The following is a 15,428-nucleotide window of genomic DNA, read 5'->3' on the forward strand; positions in this document are numbered from 1 at the left end:
TTTAAACTTGCCCTGTTATTGAGGCCTCGAGTGCAGTCACCCACGCCCCGGCCTCTCGTGTGGTGGCGAATGCTCGAAATCACTGTCTCAGATATTTGAAACAAAAACTAAACCATTATAATACGTCGCTTTACTGTCCAGCTGTTTGCAGTTTTTAAGGGATAAATATAAGAAGACAAACATTCTTTTTCCGCATTTCCGCCACTCAGGAATTCTGAAGTCGTCGCCTACGCGGAAGCCCATCCCAATCTCCACGCGTGGCGCTCTGGTTTGTAAAATTGTCGGCACGTTTTCAAGCGGGGCCATCCGTGTTTTTCGGGTGCGTAATTTTGCCCATGCGCTGGTAAAATCGCACAGCATGGCTTGGGTTCTTGCAAGAAGCAAAATTCCCTTTTAACGAACGTGTGGTTGCACCTTTATTAGCAAGATTTTGTAGAGGCCGTGGTAGGAAACTCATGTGAAGTGCGCGTGGAACGAAGCGAACAGCCACGTGGGTATCTGGGACTGACGTGTTTAAGTTCAAGGGCCACATTCGGCGAAAAATAATCGTCGCCGTTGATTTAGTGGTCGTAGTATTGCTGTCCTGCTAAGCCAATCGCTGCCGTTGAAAAGAGTAAATAAGGAAACGTGTGATTCGATGCGATTTGAACGGTGGTGGTGCCAGCGGGAAGGGGGAGATGGTAAACACTTATTGACCCAAAGCTGAAGCGGAAGAGACGCCAGCTGGGAGCACCAGCACACTGTAGCCCCCTAATAAACTGCCACGAATTTTTGGGCGTAGCGGCAGGTTAAGGCAGCTTAATCCCAGTCTGCGTTTTAAGTGAATTCAAAGCCATCAGGATCGCGCAGAACGACGACGCACAGGAAGAGAGAAGAGGACGAGCGCGACTAACAACTGCATAATTCAAGGGCTTACGCCCCAAATATAAGACACAACTGACGCATGCGCCGAACATACAAATGCAAAACGCTTAGAAAACATTTGTCATCAGCACAACCTACAAGCACGACTTTAACATATCTGACTCGTTTTTATATAAAGCAAAGGATGTTTAACTCGCGCAATTGTGCGCATTCTTTCTCAAAAAGGCTTCCATAATCTCACGCGCGAAATTGATGCTGCCTCGGCCAAGAATCTTAATCTCATTCAGTCAGGGCCTCCACCCGCTTTTTTCGCAATTTCTGCAATGCCCCGCCAAGTTTGTTCTAGTATCTTTACCTCCCAATGTGCGCTCATGCTTCCCTGCATGATCATTCACGCAGCGCCTGGTTTGGCCAATGTAGGCCTTTCCGCATGTCAGTGGAATTTCATACGCGACGCCTTTTGCGCATTTCACAAAGGGCTTGGTATGTTTTTTGGCAGAACCACTCCTCCTGGTTTTCTTCTTTACAGTGAGAGAACAAAGAACCAATTTTGTACGAGATTTATCTACATTTAGGGTATCATAACGAATACAGGTGGAATTTCCAAAAACTCTGCATTATGTTGGAAATGCGGGGCGTTACACGGTCCTCGTTGCAGGGTGCGTGGCAAAGAATGCTACGCATTATTATCGGAAAATTCTCCAGTAGGCAATGGAGCGCTCGTGAAAAAGCGCAAGTGTAGCGGAGTAAACAACCAGCACAGACGGAACGATTAAACGGTCGCCAAATCTATAGGCATTCAAACTACCGCACTCGCCGATACCATCGCGTAATACGGAGAAAAGAGTTTCGTAATACTGTACGCTGAAATACGCGCAACTCATTCAACTTAGTTTCCGGTGCGCGCACCAAGCCTTTAAAAACATCGCAAAATGAGTCAGTCATCCAGCAAAGCCGCTCTACGTGTATTACCTGCTTACAGAGCAAATCTTTTTTTGCAATTATTCCCAGTTCCCACGATTTAGCCATAAATGTCCTCGTTCTCTCTTGGCGTTGTCAGTTGCCGACGAACGTTGCATTCTCTATAGCCGCCCGAATGTAGTACCGTCTTTTTTTCTTGATTCAATCTGCTGGTCTCTACACGTGCCGGTTCTGCGGTATGGGCGACACGTAAGAGGTCGTTCAGTATGCACAGGGCTCTACGCGTTACAACATTCTGAGGACTTTCCCGCAACAGGGGTAGCCACTGCTGCATAGTCAGGATGAATTTGTAAGTTGCTTCAATCGCTTGAAATTGACGCGCAAGGCTGTTCGCCACCTGTGATGAAGCCAGGCGCTATATAACGCCACCATCAGATGTGGAGCACAAACTACCTGCTGGAAGCTCCAAGAAAACACCAAAGGAAAACGTGTGTTGCACCACCGATACGCTTTGATGCTCCAAGAGTGAGAATGATGGGAAAGTTATGGTAATCGTAGCTAAGTTTCGATAAAACATTAAGCTTCTATTTCTAAATGTGTGTTTTTCTTACAGCAATATTCCCAATAATTCAGCCCTGAAGATATTTTGTTGTAGCAAATTCTTCGCCTGGAATTCAAAGTTAGGACGCTACCCTTGCCCTCTCCCAGAAAAAGGTCAAAGTAATTATTACGGATAGCCAAGCTGCCTGCCAAGCATGCCAAGCAGGTAGGGTTTCAAGACAAGCGCTTCAGGTACTCTTTCAATGACCACCACAGAAGCAGGTCACAATCATTTGGACCCCGGCCCACTCTGCTCTTCGCGGAAACCAGACGGCACACGTCCTGGCCCCGAGAACTCGCCCACCGGGCACCGCAAAAAGAGTCGGAGTGAACCTGGCCACCACTCCTCACATACGCCGACATCACCCAACATTACCGACTAGCAAGACAACTCCATCCACCAGTCACCGATCAGGCCACGTAAGAAGAGGAAGTCACCCTGTGACAACTACAGACTAATATCTACTCCCACCCAACACGACTACACGTCATCCACCCTACTCTTAACGATCCCCTATGTACTCACTGTCAAGCACGAGGCACGCTGTATCATATTGTCTGGGAATGTCAACTGGATCCAGATCTCCCCCGCCACCCCAATCCCCAACCCCTCACGCGAGCAGTGGGGGAGCACGCTCGCCAGGTCTTGTCCTAAAACGCAGCTTTTGCTAGCGGACAGGGCGAAGACTGCCGGCCGTACCAACGGTGTCTTGGACTGAAGACCCCGACCTCAAAAAGGCTCACTTCAACTGTGATTAAAGTTTCTCTCTTTACTAGAGATCTAAGTTTAAGTGTGGTAGGCTACAGAAAATAACCATATTTTCTACTAATCTTCCCGTGCGGTTTTGTTTCGTTAGGTATTGTGTTTTTGTTTCTATCGCTGACAGAACAATGAAAGCGCAATAATTGTTCTGCGTTGCTCGAGCAGTGTGTTCTTTGTATAGCCGAAGAAGGCATGATTAAAAACTAACAAATGTCGCCTTATGCACCGCAAACGAATACTTGAAATCGGGGCAATAGAAAAAACAAAAGGCTAGTAAAGGTTTTGTTCGTTGTCTCTTGCTTCGATGCGCCGATGTTGTGGCGTGTAGAAGTCTTCCGATGGTCTGCGTTGGTGCCTGATGGTTACGGCACTGATGAGACGACGATGAGAGTTGTTGAGGGTTTTTAGAACTGTATATTTAAGCGAGAGACATATACAGGATATTTACAGACTGAAGTAGACAGAGTAAGAAATAAAGTGGGTTTGTAGGTAAGCTAGGACTTTGTGCCCGCGGCACCCCCGTCAGCGATTGACCCGTCCGCGACTGACCCTGACCTAAGACTACCCAAGTGGTCAGATCCTCCCTAGCCTGACCTGGCTAGCCCGGCAATAAGCCGGCTGTGCATAGCATATTAAAACCCTGATATTCGACCCCGAGACCTCGTGTCTCGTAGTTTTAACAGGTCACTTATTCTCCACCCCAGATACACGGGCCAATCAGCATCCCCTGCCGTTCTGATTGGTCGGGTTACCACAGCCAGTTTTAAATTGCGGTGGGTGACGCCCCCCGTAACTATGAAACAGTGGTCACCCTCTCTCACCAACTAAAAAGGAAAATATCAAATACAAATGAAACAGCTACAACAAACATTCAGAAACCCGTGGAAAAACGTGCGAGCGACAGGGACAAACTTCTACGAACGCGTTCTGCATCACCTGTTCCCATGATTCTCGTCCAAAACCGGAAAGCCACTCCACGCCAGCTGAAACCCATAGCCATCCGTCTTAACGACCCGGCGCGTCATCAAGAGTCTCCGCCGTTCACAGGCGATGCCCCGTTAATTGGACCGTGGGCCAGAAACAGCGCGCAGGGACAACAGGACATAGCGGCCGGCTCTGGCGTCGCCTCTGCCGCGCCCATCCCGGGCCGCTACGCGCACACCCCCGCACGCCTTCACTCCGCGCGCGCACGGGCCAACAAAGAGAGCCCTTTCTCTTAAATCGACCGCCGTCCCGCTCCAGTTAACAGCTCCAAGCCTCCCCGTCTCCGGAGGCGCAGTGGACTGAATGGTTTTACAACCTGCTAAAGGAAAATGCGGTGGGCTCAGAGCCACTGCCAAGCTCCCTGAGTGCCCTTCAAGCCGCCGTACCGCCAATATTTTCCCACGGCTACACCACGCACTCCGGCCAAAACAACGCGACGACGCGGCTCCGGCCCCCGAAAAATGTGTCCTCCCGCGAGCGGCGTGACCAAGAGGCCGCTTGCTCTTAAGAAGCTGGCTGCCATAAATTCATTCATCCCCACTTGCCGGAACCGCGCCGCTCCCTCTGCGTTCGACACATTTCGCGTCGCTGGCGCCTGGATCCCTTACAAGGCTATTTACCGGCCTGCAGCAGTGTATCGTTACGTGGGAAACAATTTTTGTATCGTAAGAAGTTACCAAGTGAGTGTGTTAATGACGCGAAATCTAGATTATAAAGCTTGGAGTAGAGAAGCTACTACTGGACACATTTTATATAATTCATGTGTAACTAAAATGTGTCTGCTGCCTGTGTGATTATTTATTCCGACAAAATAAAGCTGTTAATGTCCCGGCCTGATCGCATGTCCGTTGTTTCATTGTATGAATATCGCTTTTAGCAGGTGACCTTGCAGACAGTTCGGTTGATGTGACTTAAGTGTGTTTAAAACTTAACATCCCAAGCACCTTCGGTTCAGTCAAACAAACTTGGTCGCCTAAAATACCGAATAAGTATGGTCCTTGTGTGTTGTGGGATCGGCCGCAGCAAGTGGCTGGCATTTTTCGCTACAGGCGGAGCTCATCATAACGAATCAATTAGAGTATTGTGGAGAAATACTTTTTTTAAATAGTATTTTTATATATTGACAGCCCATTAAACTCGTATTTATAATTACACTACGTAGGTTAAATTCCAGCCATGATTTTGGTCAGCTCCAAGTTCATCCTCGTCACCCTCATGGTGCTGGCCACCCTTTGCAGCCTAGCAGCCAACCAGTTCGGAGGCGGCTATGGCGGAGGCTACGGCGGTGGCCGTGGATTCGGTTGGGGCTTCGGACGTGGATTTGGTGGAGGCTTCGGAGGTGGATTTGGTGGAGGCCATGGAGCTGTATCGCCCAAGTATCGCAGAAGATAAACGCCAGCTGCATGCGAATCACCAAAACTTACCACGGGCATCATCATCGCCTTCTTGAAATAAATTATTTTTTACCGCGGAATCTGCTCCATGATTTTTGTGTCACTGCTTCACGACTGTCCAAACCCGGTGTTTAGTTAACAAACAAAACACCAACGGTGCCATGCACGCGAATGTAGGGGTATTCATCAAAATGACGGCTTGAGGTTAGACTACTGCCTGTTGCAGAGAAAATAGGCTAAGCAGTGATTTTTACTGTTATGTTGAAAATAGCAGTCATACGTTCTTGCATCAATTTACACAGCGGTGCGTTTGTATGAAACCAAATGTACTATAAAATTTACCCCGTGTTTACTCGTAATGTTGTAGCGGCGCAGGTCCGCCGCGCCAAGACGACGTCGACGACGAAGGCGGAACCACGAGGCGCGCGCTCACGTGCGCTCGCACTGGAGGAATAAAAATCAGTTGGAGCCCAAACGCTGTCGCTGCTGGTTGTCTCTGCGCCTGTCGCGACATGAATTGGTGATGTGGACTGAACTCGCCTCTTCTGACCGCGCCATGTCGGTCCCTTCGACCTCGCCGGATTCTGCGGGCCAACCATAGCGCGGCAGTGACCACGAAGCAGCTCCGCCTGCTCACGCTACAACCGTGGCTGTGCACACACAACTCTACCCCCGTTTTGGACTCGGAACCCGCGGACATGGTTCACGCAAGTCGAAGCGCGCTTTCGTCTGCATCGCATCACTACCCAGGCGACGAAATACAACAGCGTCGTGACCTCCGTGCCAGGCAGCATTGCGGACGAGCTGGCCGACATCCTCGACGCCCACATCCTGAAGCGCCGTACGACCACCTAAAGGCAGCGATCATCCAACGCAAGTCGGAGTCTGAGCGCAGCAGGCTGCAGCAGCTTCTGAACGTCGAGGAGCTCGGCGACAGGAGACCCTCGCAGCTGCTGGAGGAATAAGAATAAGTTCGAGCCCAAACGCTGTCACGGCAGGTTGTGTCTGCCCCGGTCGCGACAATATTAAGACATCAACAAAAATGAGACAACATGCTGAGTTGTCATGACCCTTTCAGATCTTAAATGACTCGTTTGAACAATACCCGTCGCGGTGGCTCAATTGTTAAGGCGTTGCGCTGCTGAGCACGAGGTCGCGGGTTCCATTCTCGGCGGCGGCGGCCGTTTTCTGATGGAGGCGAACAGCAAAAACGCCCTTGTGTACGAGATTTCGGTGCACGATAAAGATCCCCAGGTGGTCAAAATTAATCCGGAACCCTTCACTACGGCGCGCCTCATCACCTGAGTAGCGACGGCGCGTTAAACCCTACAATCAATGAATCGCTACTGCGCATTCTCTGTTGCTAGTGAATCGAATTATGAAATGTACCAAATGTTCACCGTCCAATTTTGCGAGTTTCTGCTCTTACTCCCAGTGAGTGAAGTTTTCAACACTGGGGTTCTGCCCTACATTTTATTCAATTAACCACCCACAGCTTTTATTGCTGAATGAAGAGATGCCCCCTACCTTTGATGCCTGATCGCTTGCCCCAGTGCAATAAAAGGAACAACGGTGTTGCCGTCAGCGCACCGTAAAAACAAAGCCACTCCGCTCGACAGAAATAGCTTGACAGCAAGACAACTAGACACTGCCGTAAGCAAAAGGGAGCCGAGAGTGCGAGTCCCCTTTTCACATTTTGGACTACGACCGGTTTCATAGATAGCGACTGCCCATGCGCGGCGATTCCGCGTGCCGAATTTATTATTGCTTCTTTGGTTTTTTTAGTTCTTTCCGGTGCCACCGCACCGGTTGGAGCAGCATCTAATCTCCGTTTATTCACTGTATACGCATTTGCTCGGCCTGTCGTCATTGTTATTTCGTCTTTCTCGTGCCCGTTTTGCCCAGTCTTTACCGATTCACACTGGGGAAAGTACCCACCTTCTTTGGGATCGGCGGTGTGCTCAAATAAGTGTTTTTAGCGTGAAATTAATATTGGTTAGGCTGGCGAAAGAACGCATCCGGCCTGCGTACACCGAACGAATACCCACCTGGAATCGTCAGCAAAAAACTGACCACAGCGGCTAATCCTTTGCTAGCACGTTCATTGGCGTTCCACGCGTTCGATAGGGCGCGTACGCCCGAATGAATAAAACCTAAATCGATTGATTGAGTGATTGATTGTAGGGTTTAACGCGCCGACGCAACGCAGGCGATGAGGCGCGCCATAGCGGAGGGCTCCGGATTAATTTTGACCACCTGGGGGTCTTTATCGTGCGCCGAAATCTCGTACACACCGGCGTTTTGGCTTTGCTCCCCCATCAGAAAAGCTTCCGCCGCTGCCGGGAATCGAACCCGCAACCTCGTGCTCAGCAGCGCAACGCCTTAGCCACTGAGCCACCACGGCGGGTAATAAAACCTAAATTATCATTCGGCGCGTTTTGCTTTATAGCGTCGAACCACAAAAATGAATAAGAAGAAACACTTTGCAGGCACTGTTTAATTTAATGCATCAAAAGAAAGAAAAGACTGGAAGCAACACGAGGCACGTGGTCAATTCCCACAGGCTTGCGACGCATAGAGCGAGTACAAAAAAAAAACGCAATAAAACGAGCGCGCGTCTTAAATTTGCCGCGCCGCCTTGGTTGGCCTTCAGCTTATGTGTAAGCAGTGTCGCAGCAGCATGAATAGTTATTCTTGAAAAAGTAGCTGTAGTGACTCTGATGCCGATGCTGTAGGTTTTGGCGACTTGGGAAAGAGGCTCGGCGGCAAACCCAACCAAGAGAAGCGCTTTTGCGAAAACATATGCTGGGAGGTCCTGCAATACATTTGCATTGTACTTTCATATCGCATCATATCGTATGCGATGGTATGTGTTGCATACAGCTGCGAAAACCTTGGAGGCGCACGGTAAAGGCAAATTGTTTTCACCAGGTTCCAATCGCTTCCGTACGGGTTCAGTGGCTCACAAATCTATCCCGAAGATATTTATGGTTCTTATCGCAAGCATTGACCTGGGATGGCTGCGATACAAAACTTTCCCTTTTGTATTATCTTGTAAGCCAACCCGACCGAGCTCCATCAAACGTCGCGCTCCAGTTATGGTAAAAACGCCGCAGCCGCTGGAGAGGTTGCCATCGGTTAGTGCTGCCTTCGCTGGAAAATTATTGTTTTCCCGCAATAATAACGGCGTTTTCACTCTTAGAATGCTCCTTCTGAGGTGTTTATAGAAATTTGAGTATTCCCTCTGAACATTTACACGTGCATAGTAGTTCTTTATGCCAAAAGGAAGCACGTCGACGTAAAGCGAAAGTCACCAATATTTCTGTATAATTAAATAAAAGAAAACGCTCGAAAATGAAGAATACTAGTCGTGCAGGTGGAAATGGTAGCAGTATGGTGTAGGGAAGCCAGGGGCTGACTCCACTGTTGGGAATTTCACGGCTGACTCCACTGTTGCGAACCATGGTAGCGTGGTCGATGTGGGCCGAGGTGGGTGAAGTGCCGGGGCAGTCATGATGGGCAAGTTGACGAAGAAGAAAACTTCATATACAAGTATTTACATCTTGGTATGAGAGCGGGCAGTGCGCTCCTGCGCGCGGGAGATTAAATAGGCACGTTGGGTCCCTTCCCCTTCACCCTTTTTCTCCGGATGACGTCAGGAGGCACCAATCACGGAACATGGCACTGATAGCAGCGCCACCACACAAAACACACACGCGCACACGAGCGAGAGACCCCTCCTCTCCTGGGCAGGTGAGCGCCAGGTTGCTCCCGCCGTGGCAATCCGCCGTGGGTCAGAGCCCCCTTTGTCCTGGCGATGTTGCACTACCACGAAGACGCCTTGCATCCCTCGGTGGTAATATTCTTCGAGTGGCCTATTGAACACAACACGCCACAAAAGGTCAATACAATGAGGCGCGGGCACGCCGCCGAGGCTTGTTGTGCAGGGCGCCCAGCATTGCTTTTGTTAGCACCCCCGCTGGCCGGTTGGCGCTTTTGAGAAGCCACGAGGTCGCTGAAAGGCGCATAGTTCAAGTAGGCGCAAAGTTCGCCACTGTGAATACGCCGGTTCGTGGCAAGTCGATGACGGAGGGTCAACGGCAGGTTTTCGGGGAATCAGCGTCGCAACAGCACCCCCGCCGCCAGACAATGCATCAGGATGACGAGCGGCTCATCGCGGCTCGGCTGAATTGATGCGGATGGTCAGCAGGTCCATCCCGGGCTTGAGGCGCAGTTCTCCGAACTGCTGCTTTCTTCTGGTCTCCTCCGTGAACCCACACAAGGCACGAACACAAGGCTCCTGCTGAAATGACTAACTCGGCAGGACAACCATTGTCGAACCACACTCGATGCGGAAAGCGCCCTCTGAACACCACTCGAAATGCCAGACCATGATAACAAAACAAAACCAACCTGACTGCTAAAACATTACACCCCTTGAAACAATTCGAAGTGCTCATCTCGTGGCACAAGTTCAGAATCAGACCTCAATTTTGGGTGTTGTTAAAACAACTACAACAGTACCAAAGAATCATGAATTGGCTATAGGAGCTTTATGAGGCAGATGACGCAAACGAGCGATGACGCCAACAGGAGCTCTAAAGGCATTCCTCTTTTTGCCCATGACCATTTGTCAAAACTACTCAGCTACAACTGCCGTAATTCGAGGCAACCGAGGCAACGCATGGCTTTTTGTCACCGTCTATAGCACAAAAGTCAAAACTACGAAACCGATACGACGGTACAGCAAAACAAAGTAGGACTTTACACGACTCCTTGAAAACCAACATTTCGCTACACTTACGAAAATGAAACTTGAAATAACATGAAAACTTACAGGTACATGAACACTTATCTGAAAGATAACTTACAGATAGCTAGCTCACAGAGCTCGGCTACGTCAATCAACAAAAATCTGTAGCTTCCTTCTTTACACTGAACCATAAAATTGCGTTGGACTCACCATTACGCAAGAGAACCAAACTGGCACGTACAAATGCCTCAATATACAAACTGACCATAAACACGTAGTACTAAACGCAACTACTTCCGGTGTTTATATACAACAATTTCGTACACTCCATCAGGGTGAGACGAAATGAACACTGACACGCAGATTCCGCCTACCTTACGTGGCGTTAAATCGCAAACACTAACCACTTCTCCAAGGATCGACACAAAAGTTACGCTTACCTCACGCTGTGTTCGATCACGAACAATAACTACTTCCATAACGCCTAACAAAAGGTCTAACTTCGCGGTGTTAGATCACGCACATGAACCACTTCTTCGACAAAACACTAACATAACGCTTAGTTCACGCGGTGTTCGATCACGAACAATAACTACTTCTCTAACACCAAGCAAAAGGATAACTACGCGGCGTTAAAGCACGACGATTGACACACTGCCAACCAAAAAAACAGACGCTTAACTTCCTCTGTCTTACAAAAACTCAATAAACACTTGACTGGCTATACAGAATGAGTAAAGTACGCAGTTTATGCACACGCACGCGGATTCGTCTGAATCCTTAAAAACATCCTAAGCCCTCGTCAAAACAAACATTTCCGGGTGTGGCCTGCCGAAACGGTGCTGCCACTTAGGCCGACCGCCTGTGCTTATCTTTTGCAATGTGCACTGAACAGTGTACGGGGAAGGTCTTTGACACTGAAGGGGAAAATAGGCGCAACGCGTGCGGAGAGTACGGAAGTGAAGGGAACCCAGAGAAGAATGGGACGCCCGACCATGACGAACGCGTCGGCGGGGAACGCACTCTCCCCGAAACGTCCTCCCCCCAGCTCTCCGAGAATTCCCGCGGAACCCAGTCACCCCCTTCTGCCCTTTCTGGCATAGTGCCCCTCGGCCTTTGTCACGGCTAGGGAGCGGCCTCTTTGTTTCCCTCGGACGTCTGAGTTTCGGCTTAGCTCGGCTGCTTCTGGCCATCTTAGCCTTGAACGCTGCAAAGTGAAAAGGCTCGCCTACTTTCTTTGCCTTTTTACGCTGACTGTTTTTCGGCCGCCTCCTTTTTCTTCTTTTGGGTATCGCGGCGCATTCGAGCGGCAATGCCCCGATCCCAGGCGACTTGCAGTCAAACGTGTGTGGCATGTTCTGGCTGCCCGGGTCCACCTGCGCGGCTACTGGTTCGGCTCTCGCTCGGCGATCCGCCGACGCAGTGGACTCGTTACTTCTCTGCGCGCCTACGGACTTAGGTCGCGCTTCGCGATCTGCCGACGCGGCCGACTCGCTACTTTCTGGCGCGGCTACGCAGTTAGCGCGCGCTTCGCGAACTGTCGACGCGGCCGACTCGCTACTTCTCTGCGCGGCTACGAAGTTAGCTCGCGCTTCGCGATCTGCCGACGCGGCCGACTCGCTACTTTCTGGCGCGGCTACGCAGTTAGCGCGCGCTTCGCGATCTGTCGACGCGGCCGACTCGCTTCTAGTCTGAGCGACTACGGGCTCAAGCCGCTCTTCACGATCTCCCAACGCGATCAGACCGCTTCTATCTCGAGCGGGAACGCATACAGCTGGGGCATCGCGATCTGCCGACCCAATCAGCTCGCTACTAGTCAGAGCGACTACGGGCTCAGCCCGCTCTTCGCGATCTCCCAACGCGATCAGACCGCTTCTATCTCGAGCGGCATCGCATACAGCTGGGGCATCGCGATCTGCCGACGCGGCCGACTCCCTACTATCCGGCGCGGCTACGGAGTTAGCTCGCGCTTCGAGATCTGCCGACGCGAACGGCTCGCTTCTAGTCTGAGCGACTACGGGCTCAAGCCGCTCTTCACGATCTCCCAACGCGATCAGACCGCTTCTATCTCGAGCGGCATCGCATACAGCTGGGGCATCGCGATCTTCCGACCAAATCGGCTCGCTACTATCCTGCGCGGCTACCGGTTCAGCTCCGCTTCGCGATCTGCCGAGACGGTCGACTCACTACGTTGTTGAGCGGATACGGGGTTAGCTCGCGCTTCGCGACCTGCCGACGCAATCGGCTCGCTACTTCGGTGCGGGGCTACGGATCTAGCTCGCGTTTCGCGATCTGCCGTTGCGGTCGACTCGCTACTTTCTTGCGCGGGTGCGGGTTTAGCTCGCGCTGCGGGATCTGCCGACAGGCGGTACCCACTCCGCAGGAGAGCTGCTTTGACCCTGTCATACACCTTGGCATCCTTTTTGCTCAACCACCCGATTACATTGGCGACACAACACGGCAGTAGCGCCAAAAGTTTTTGGGGCCAAACGTCGGAAGAGAAACCTGCCTTCTCGCAAGCGCACTCAAAATCCACCAGAAAACCAGCGATGTCCTCGCCAACCGTGAACGGCTGCAGAAGGACTTGGTTTTTAAGGCTCGCGGACTCCCGTAAGGATGGAGCAGAGTGTTCGGCGGACATCCGAAACTCCAACTCCCTCATCTTGAGCTCATGCGCTCTCTCGGCAGCTTTTTCTTCCCTGGCCTCCTTTTCCTCCTGCTCCCTCTGCGCCTGGCTGTCTTTTTCAGCCCGCCGCTGAATCTCCTCATGAGCTTCCTGGGCCTCCTCTAGAGTTACCTCATCTGCCTCCATGAGCTCGAGGATCTGTTTTTTTCGCTTTGCGGGGCCAACAGAAAGACCCAACTCCTCGCAAATTTCGAGGAGGTCCCGCACTCTGAACTTGTCCATCGTGATACTGCACCCCGAATAGTTTACCCTCGCCTACTCGCTACAACAAAGTAGAAAGCAAAGTCAAAACCTAGAACGCACGACGCTGCGCTAGCAAGGTCTGGCAAAACGAGAGGTAAAACTTCAGGCACTCACCCCACCAAGGTGCTGACGCTGGCCGATCCCGCCGAGCTGCCATCCACTATTGGGAAGCCAAATCCCACCGCTGCCACCACTATTGGGATCCTAGGGGCTGACTCCACTGTTGGGAATTTCACGGCTGACTCCACTGTTGCGAACCATGGTAGCGTGGTCGATGTGGGCCGAGGTGGGTGAAGTGCCGGGGCAGTCATGATGGGCAAGTTGACGAAGAAGAAAACTTCATATACAAGTATTTACATCTTGGTATGAGAGCGGGCAGTGCGCTCCTGCGCGCGGGAGATTAAATAGGCACGTTGGGTCCCTTCCCCTTCACCCTTTTTCTCCGGATGACGTCAGGAGGCACCAATCACGGAACATGGCACTGATAGCAGCGCCACCACACAAAACACACACGCGCACACGAGCGAGAGACCCCTCCTCTCCTGGGCAGGTGAGCGCCAGGTTGCTCCCGCCGTGGCAATCCGCCGTGGGTCAGAGCCCCCTTTGTCCTGGCGATGTTGCACTACCACGAAGACGCCTTGCATCCCTCGGTGGTAATATTCTTCGAGTGGCCTATTGAACACAACACGCCACAAAAGGTCAATACAATGAGGCGCGGGCACGCCGCCGAGGCTTGTTGTGCAGGGCGCCCAGCATTGCTTTTGTTAGCACCCCCGCTGGCCGGTTGGCGCTTTTGAGAAGCCACGAGGTCGCTGAAAGGCGCATAGTTCAAGTAGGCGCAAAGTTCGCCACTGTGAATACGCCGGTTCGTGGCAAGTCGATGACGGAGGGTCAACGGCAGGTTTTCGGGGAATCAGCGTCGCAACAATGGCTTACTTGCGTACGTTGACGTTCGGATAGCTAAAAAACAGTTCTAGACCTAACCATGAATTCTCGTTGCTGGCCGTTATTATAGGTACTGATCGGTACGACCGATATTAATTGGTACGAACGCTACGTTTCATGCGAGCTGTCGAACGCTTCGAGCACTGCGAATCTGGCGAGTATGGTGTTCGATCTTAGCCCCTCCTGACGGAGCCCGCTATCCCTACACGGCAATTTTTTGGCACTCTGGCTCCCATTATCACCGGTTGCAATGAGCAGGTTGCTATCTATACAGCCGGTCGTGGTTTGGGCTCAGAAAATACAACGTGACCATTCATTATGGACACTGGAAGCGGAGAATGAAATCCATTGCCAACTCTTATATTCACGTGACCACTGCCGATAATTGTTTTTCTGCCTCGAGGAGTGTACATTGGTTGCTAGGTTTCGATATCTCCTATCACCTCGAGGACATTCATTTCGCAAAAGGACAGATCAAAACAACAATGATTAAAGGAGTCAGAACCTTATGCAAAGTACGCTCGCTGCGTTTTGAGTTTTCTTTCCTGACTTTTTGAACGGTTTATGGTTTACTTCTGGTTTTCTATTAATTTTTGTTCATGTCGTATTCTCCCTCTACATGTTTAGGACAGTCCCTCCATCGTAATGAAAGCCTCCATACGGCGCTGCGTGCACCTTGTGTCCGCTTATACGTCTATGCAGCAACGCGTCTAGTATTATTGATTAGCAAGCTTTCCCGGGCACTGCCACAGCCAGGACCGTTTAACGCCCTCCATTTACACAAAAATGCATAGTTGGAGAAGAAAACTCATTTAATCGTTGCAATGGCGTGAATGGAGAAAATTGGTTGAACGGAATATCTAAAATTCTAAAATAAAAATAAGGAAAAGCAAAAATTTTATACACCTGAACTGTCGACATCCAAGTATCCCTCGCTTATATCTCGTCCAAATAAATAAAGATTGAAATAAAAAAAGAACGCTCGAGAAGAAAGGGAGCAACACTAATGAACAAATACTTAAAACTGACCAACCGTGTAACGCCTTCCATTTCCAAAAAATGCAGAACTGGAAAAGGTAGCGCATTATTCCTCATGACTTCGTAAATGGCGATAATTGGTCAAGGAGAATTTCGAAAAATCCAAAAATACCAGAAATAAACAACATAAACATATTGCAAATATGAACCCACAAAATAAAAATATGCATGGTATACATCTCCTCCTAAATTCTAGCAGAGATAAAAAATCGTCGAAAGGAACATCGGAAACTAATG

This window comes from Haemaphysalis longicornis, unplaced genomic scaffold (genome assembly GCF_048455015.1).
Source record: "Haemaphysalis longicornis isolate Haplotype H1 unplaced genomic scaffold, Haemaphysalis longicornis Haplotype H1 scaffold_3, whole genome shotgun sequence".
Lineage (NCBI taxonomy): Eukaryota > Metazoa > Arthropoda > Arachnida > Ixodida > Ixodidae > Haemaphysalis > Haemaphysalis longicornis.